This window comes from Papaver somniferum, chromosome 11 (genome assembly GCF_003573695.1).
Source record: "Papaver somniferum cultivar HN1 chromosome 11, ASM357369v1, whole genome shotgun sequence".
NCBI classification, from domain to species: Eukaryota; Viridiplantae; Streptophyta; class Magnoliopsida; order Ranunculales; family Papaveraceae; genus Papaver; species Papaver somniferum.
Window position 1 is genome coordinate 94,551,670 of NC_039368.1, and position 8,218 is coordinate 94,559,887.

The 8,218-nt window shown below is 38.5% G+C and overlaps 2 pseudogenes; both read left to right on the forward strand.

Moving 5' to 3' along the window:
- Window positions 1-503: 503 nt before the first annotated feature.
- On the forward strand, window positions 504-603 carry LOC113325542 (annotated as a pseudogene).
- A 7,164-nt stretch (window positions 604-7,767) lies between these two features.
- Window positions 7,768-7,867, forward strand: LOC113325669 (annotated as a pseudogene).
- The last annotated feature ends 351 nt before the right edge of the window (window positions 7,868-8,218 follow it).

Consider the following 8,218-nt stretch of genomic DNA (forward strand, 5'->3'; position numbering starts at 1 on the left):
GTATAGCCAAAACCTGGGGGAGCATTAGAATTACTAAACTGACCTTGACTTTGGCCCATAGACCACGAAAGGTTCGGATGGTTTCTCCAACCAGGATTATAGGTTTCTGAATATGGGTCAATCTTTTGACGGTTATCAAATCTAGTGTTATTATAAAGAGCATTGGCCTGCTCTTCAATATTCTGGCCTACCCAAAAAGGATCCACTCTACCACTAGTCTGGCCCACTTCTAAGGCTTCTAACCTTTTTGTTATAGCAACAATTTTGGCATCTGATTCATAGCCTCCTTCTACCCTATTAATGTTTCCTCTACTTAAAAGAATTGTTTTCTGGGGTGCCCTACTATTTTCCCATTGCTGGTTTTTTCGGTGATTTCATTAAAAAATTCCATCGCCGCATCAACAGTTTGGTTTTCAAATCCACCAGTGCATAGAGACTCAACCATGGTCGTTGTGGAGTAATTTAAACCCTCATAAAGGATCTGAACTAGCCTAACCTTTTCTAAACCATGATGAGGACACTGGGATAATAAATCATTGAACCTTTCCAAATACCTATATAAAGATTCTCCCTCTTGTTGTGAAAATGTGCATATTTGCGTCCTAATAGACGATGTTTTGTGCCTAGGGAAAAACTTATTGAAAAAGGCAGATGTAAGTTGTTCATATGTCTCAATTGACTCGGAGTCCAAAATATACATCCACGACTTGGCCTTACCTTTCAGGGAAAATGGTAATAACCTAAGTTTCAAAGCATCATCATCTAAGCCTCTAAAAAGATGGTAATAAGGGTTTTCATTTTCTTTCCCTAAAAAGATTGGGAGTATCTGTAAGGTCCCAGGTTTCAGTTCATAGGGTGCCTCCCTTTCAGCTAACTTAATACACGAAGGATGAGTAGTCCTAGTTGGATTCAACAAAGCTTTCAAAGTTTCCATTTCTGGCGCTATCGGAGCAACAGGGATTCTCTCCTCAGTCAAAGGACGTTTAAAAACAGACTCTTCAAAAGTCGGACTTTCTAGATTAAGGTAATCGAGACGCTTCGAACTACTAGGTTTCTCTTTAACAAATCTACCTAGTGCGTCTCTTTTACGTTCAGGCATACAATAGAATTTTCTAAATTGGAAGGGTAAGCAAACACAGATCAAGGCCGACTCAACCAAATCAAACCTATTGATTTCTATCAAACAAAAAGCATGATGGCTCCACTTAGATTGTTTCTAGACCATCTTCTAATCCTTCGAACGAGAATTCATTACAATTTAAGCAAACCCCTCTGGAATCAATCCGAGTTAACGTAAGTTGAATAGAGGCGAGGGAAGCTCGGTGGAGCTTTGATACCCAATGCCTCACCGGTATTACAAGGCGGCGCAGTCACGCATTCAACTTACAGAAACCGTCAAGAACTTCGAAGTATGCTTAAAAGAGTAACCAATATTTTTCGAATGACTTTCATGTTAAGCTCGTTACCCTATCGGTCTCGTTCTAGTCAAAATTTTAGGGTTAGGTTCGCCTAGGTTACGTGTTCCTAAAGCGGGCAAGAAGAGAACGGTGATGAAATCCGAACCCTTATCTTGTATGGCCAGGCCTTTCCCTTTACTAGAAAAATAAATGTCTGTATTCATTCCTCAACATATATGCATACGAAGGAGTCTAGTAACTCGCTGACAGGGGATTCACGAGTGTTTAGAATCTTACCTCCCGTTCCAGACGGGGGATGAATCGGTTGTAGTCGACTCGGGCCACTGACTCCGATGTCTAGTGTACGAACCCAAGGTGCAGAGACAATATCGTAATTGTCCTCCTTCTCTGCAAATAGTTTATATTTAAAGTAACCTTCCGTAGGGTAATAAAAAAATAATGTCCCAAAGTCCAAAAGAATAAAGAAAAATTACAAAAATAATAAACCCTAATACAGTTTTTTTTAAATAAAATAAACAAACCCTAAACTAAAATTGTCTTCTTTTCTGTTCTTTTTGCTTTAATCTTTAGCTCCAAGTCTTTATGAAATCACCAAACTCCTTGGCTTAATTTTCTTTATGATCTAGAACCTGTAGACACAAGATAAATACCCAAAAACATAAAAAATGACAAACATAAAAAATAAAATAAATCTAAAACCCTAAAAACAAGTCCCCGGCAGCGGCGCCAAAAATTGATGTGATTTGTAGATAGTGGTAAAAGTGGTTCGATTCTCAGACTTGTGAAGGATATTAATTAGACTTAATTTTATATTAAAATAGAAAACTCACTAAAAAATATAGCAAACTCAATCAAAGGTTATATCAATATTAAAAGAACACTGAGGCTAAGATTCCACTATTTTCCAAGTTCAAAGTGATTTAATCCAATATTTATATTCATGCAATTTTCTTGTTCAATTTGATTCTTACTATTGCAACAAGTAGATTTTCTAAAGCAATAATTGTAAATACCAAGCATGAAGCATCAAGAGTCTATAAACTAAGCATACTCCATCAAAATAGATCACAATCACTCAAATAAAAATCATATTCAATAATAGTCCATGGAAAATAATCATAATAATAATTGCAATAAATTAAATTAAATAGATTGTACCGCTTTTTGTTGGAAAAATAGCTTCCTCTATCGCCTCAGCAATGGGGTTTAGCTCCTCATATCAAAAACAGGTTCAAAATAATAAATCATGGCTCAAAAGGTGGTTTTATTGAAGAGAATATATAAAACAGCAGATCTGCAACGGTGTATAGATGTTACAGAAGTCACCGTTACAGTTGGTGTTGCAATACTGAAGATATACGTTACTAATCAACTGTTAGAGGATCAGAAATTTAAGACCCCGGAATACGACTGTCCTGCACAGCTTAATGTTCTTCAGCTGTTAAACAACGACATTGTTCTGCGACTGTTTCCCGTGCGTCAATGTTCTTCGCGTTCTTCCTCTTCAGCAACAGCAACAGCAGAAACAGAGTTTGGTAAAGCTCTGATTTCTTCTTCTCTAGCTCTCCTTAGATCCCCAAACTCTCTACACCCCTTCTATATGACCCAAGCCATCTATTTATATCAAAAATACCGATTAAATCTCTCCCAAATCTTCCAAAATCTCTTTCATTCTCTTCACGGCAAAGTTGCGGCAATTTCTTGTTTTAGAATTTCTACGCGTTTCTGAGCTTTCCTTTTTATTCTAAACTCTTCCTTAGATAGATACAAATCTTTGGGAAGGTCTACAACACTTTAATCTCTCTAAAATTCCCTAAAACAGGTCACACACGTGACTTTCCATATATTTCTGTTGTGATAAAAATCCATCGATTGAGCCCAGTCTAATCGATTTAAACACCCATATCAGATTCCTAGACCCAGAAGGAGTCTATCCTATGAAAATCAGAGGTTTAATCGACGTCAAACTCTTCCAAATCACGATTGCCAAAATTGCTAAATATTTCCCGCCAATTTTCTGGATTTGAAACCGTGAAGAAGAAAGGGCGCCCCCTATCCAGAGTAGGGGTGCCTTTAGCATCTGCCTTAAGGGGTGACCCTGGGTTGCCCCTTATCCAAGTCGGGGGTCCGAATAACAAGTGTCCTCCGGGTGCTTTCCGTCAACTTTTCGAGCCAATTTTTTCCAAAAATGTTTATTAGCCAAAAATACCTACAAATAAATAAAACACCATAATAAGTACAAAAATGAGCCCTAACAATATATAGAATCGGGAAAAATCGGACACAAAAATGTGTCTATCACTCCATCACTAATTATAGCTCGCGGCGTACCAAAACGTGTAAGTATATTCTCTTTCAAAATCTGGATTACAACCTTGTGGTCATTCGTTTTACACGGAACCGCCTCAACCCAATTAGACACATAGTCTACAGCGACAAGTATGTAAAGATAACCAAACGAAATAGGAAATGGACCCATAAAATCAATGCCCCACACATCAAAGACCTCAATCACTAAAATAGGGTTCAAAGGCATCATATTTCTACGGGAAATGGTTCCTAACTTCTGGCAACGCTCACAAGAAACACAATGACTATGGGAATCTTTAAACAACGAACGCCAGTAAAATCCAAACTGCAAAATCTTAGCAGCAGTCTTCTTAGCACTAAAATGACCCCCACATGCATGTTCATGACAAAAGGAAATAATACTAGACTGGTCACTCTCAGATACACATCTCCTAATAATATGCTACGGACAATACTTAAACAGATAAGGATCGTCCCAAAATAAATGCTTAACCTCGGCTAAAAACCTAGAACGATCTTGCTTACCCCAATGTTGAGTCATTCGACCAGTAACAAGATAATTCACTATATTTGCATACCAAGGTGATTGGGAAACAGAGAACAATTGTTCATCAGGAAAGCTATCCTTTATAGGAATAGAATCACTAGGGGAACTAAAAACTAGCCTAGACAAGTGGTCTGGTACCAAATTTTCTGCACCCTTTTTGTCTCTAATGTCTGGGAAAAATTCCTGTAATAATAGGATCCATCTAATCAATCTAGGTTTGGTATTTCAAAGCAGCATGATCTGTATAGATTATGATCTTAGAACCTAATAGGTAGGACCTAAACTTATCCAAGGAAAACACGATGGCTAAAATTTCCTTCTCGGTAGTTGTGTAGTTCATTTGGGCATCATTCAGAGTTTTGCTAGCATAATAAATCACATGAAGTAATTTGTTTTCTCGTTGTCCCAACCAAACGCCTATAGCATAATCTGAAGCATCACACATAATTTCAAAGGGTAGGTTCCAGTTAGGTGCCTGGACTATCGGGGCAGTAGTGAGTAAAGTTTTAAGCTTATCAAAAGCCTTTAAGCAAGCATCATCAAAGACAAACTTAACATCTTTTGCAAGCAAATTGCAAAGAGGTCTAGAAATCAAGCTAAAATCTGTAATGAATCGACGGTAAAAACCTGCATGCCCTAAGAATGACCTAATATCTTTTACGGTTTTTGGGACTTGTAGAGCCTTAAAAAGGTCAACTTTGGCTTTGTCTACCTCTATACCCTTTGAAGAAACGATGTGCCCTAAGACAATTCCTGATTCAACCATGAAATGGCGTTTTCCCAATTAAGCACTAAATTCTTTTCCTTACACCTAGTCAACACCAATGTCAAATGATGCAAGCACTCATCAAAAGATGAACTAAACACTGAAAAATCATCCATAAAGACCTCTAAAAACCGTTCTACCATGTCAGAAAATATGCTCATCATGCAACGCTGGAAAATCGCAGGGGCATTACAAAGCCCGAAAGGCATGCCTCTATACGCAAAGGTACCAAAGGGACATGTAAAAGTGGTTTTCTCTTGGTCTTCTAGGTCAATAACGATCTGATTATAACAGGAGTATCCATCTAAAAAGCAGTAGTGACTATGTCCAGCTAATCTCTCTAGCATCTGGTCGATGAAGGGAAGTGGAAAGTGGTCCTTCCTTGTGACCTTGTCCAATTTCCTATAGTCAATACACACACGCCATCCCGTGGTCACTTGGGTTGGGATTAATTCATTATTATCATTTTAGACTACAGTGATACTTGATTTCTTTGGGACAACCTGAACAGGGCTGACCCACTTACTGTCTAAAATTGGGTAAATAATATCTGCATCTAACAACTTAAGCACCTCTTTTCGAACTACCTCTTTCATGTTAGGGTTCAGTCGACGTTGCATCTCCCTAGAAGGTTTGGAGTCTTCCTCTAAATGAATCTGTGCATACACACAGTAGGACTTATACCCTTAATGTCTGCTATAGTCCACCCTAAAGCTTTCTTATTGTCTTGAAGTACATTTACTAGCCTACTTTCCTGATCACTATCCAAATCGGAAGCTACAATCACAGGTAAAGTCTCAGATGGGCCTAAAAACACATACTTTAGAATATCGGGTAGTGGTTTAAGGTCCAACTTTGGGGGCTCTTCTAAAGAAGGAATTAGGGTAGTCTCAGAAACTGGTAACGGTTCAAACCTAGCTTTCCATCTATCAGTGTCTAACACAGGGGTATAATCTAATAGAGCATTCACCTGTTCAATAGTGCTATCGTCGTCAAAATATAAACCAAAATGGGATAGACAACTTTCTAATGGGTCTTAAGACAAAATGTTTGGTAATGACTCCTAAACTAAGGCTTCTATCATGTTCACCTCTTCAACACATGTGTCATCTAGCTCATGAGGTAGCTTACTGACATTAAAAATGTTCATCTCTATAGTCATATTACCAAAAGATAAATTCATCACACCATTTCGACAGTTAATGATCGCATTAGACGTAGCTAAAAATGGGCGACCTAAAATCACAGGTATCTGGTTCTCTGGGTCAGGTACATGTTGGGTATCTAGGACCACGAAATCCACTGGATAGATAAACTTGTCGACCTCAATAAGGACATCCCCAATAACACCTCGAGGAATTTTACCAGACCTATCAGCTAACTGCAGTGTTATCTGAGTAGGTTTCATTTCACCAAGTCCTAGCTGTAAGTACACATGGTACAGAAGTAGGTTCACACTGGCTCCTAAGTCAAGTAAAGATTTTTCTACCCGGCGTTTACCTATTGTACAAGCAATGGTAGGGGAACCTGGGTCTTTGTACTTTGGAGTTGTAGTGTTTTGAATAATTGAACTTATGTGACTAGCTAAAAAGGATTTCTTATGGACGCTAAGTTTTCGCTTTCGCGTACACATATCCTTAAGGAACTTGGCATAAGCGGGAATTTGCCTAATTGCATCTAATAAAGGAATGTTTATGGTAACTTGCTTAAAAACCTCCAATATGTCATTAAAGTTCGATTCCTTCTTTGTTGGTACTAATAGCTGAGGAAATGGGGATCTAGGCACAGAATCAGACCTCTCAGGGACTTAGTTGGCATCATCAGAAATTTTATCAGTTTCCTTAGCTAGTTTTCCTGAGGGGTGAACTACAGTATGTTCACTATCGGGCATGGTTACCTGATTGTCTACTATTCTACCACTCCTAAGGGTTCTAATAACATTCAATTGATTCGATGGTTTTGTACCTACTTCATGAACTCCTCTAGGATTGGGATTAGTCTGACTAGGGAACCTACCATTATCTCTCTCACTTAAGGTCTTAAATATTTGGCCGACTTGAAGTTCTAACTTAGCAAGGCTCTGAGCATTAGTTTGAAAATTCTTCTTGGTTTCCTGTTGAAAACTAACATGGCTCTGTGCTAACATTTCCTGAGTTTTTGCTAACATCTTAATAGATTCCTCTAAGCTAGTCGTTTTATTTTCTGGGCCTGATGTATTCCTAGTGTAGCCAAAACCTGGGGGAGCATTAGAATTATTAGGCTGACCCTGACTCTGGCCCTTAGACCATGAAAAGTTCGGATGGTTCCTCTAACCAGGATTATAGGTTTCTGAATATGGATCAAACTTCTGACAATTATCAAACCTAGTGTTATTATATAGAGCATTAGCTTGCTCTTCATTATTCTGGCCTTCCCAAAAAGGCTCCAATCTACCACTAGTGTTACCCACTTTTAAAGCTTCTAACCTTTTCGCTATAGCAGCAATTTTGGAATCTGATTCATAGCCTCCTTCTACCCTATTAACGTTTCCTCTGGCGAGAAGAACTGTTTTCTGGGGTCCCCTACTACTTTCCCATTATTGGGTTTTTTCGGCGACTTCATGCAAATATGTCATCACGTCATCAACTGTTTGGTTCTCAAATCCACCAGTACACATAGATTCTACTGTGGTTGTGGTGGGATAATCTAAACCCTCATAAATGATCTGAACTAACCTAACCTTCTCTAAACCATGATGAGGACATTGGACTAATAAATCATTGAACCTTTCCAAATACCTATACAAAGTTTCTCCCTCCTGTTGAGAAAACCTGCAGATTTGCGTCCTAATAGACGATGTTTCGTGCCTAGGGAAAAACTTGTTCAAAAAGACAGATGTAAGTTGTTCATACGTTTTGATTGACCCGGAAGCCAAACTATATAGCCACGATTTAGCTTTATCTTTCAGGTAAAAGGGGAATAACCTAAGTTTCAACGCATCATCATCTAAGTTTCTAATCCTGAGGGTACTACAAATTTCCTCAAAGTCCCTAACATGGAAATAGGGGTTTTCATTTTCCTTCCCTAAAAAGATTGGGAGCAGCTGTAAGGTCCCAGGTTTAAGTTCATAAGTTGCTTCCGTCTCAGCTAACCTGATACATGAGAGGCGAGTAGTCCTAGTTGGATTCAACAAAGCTT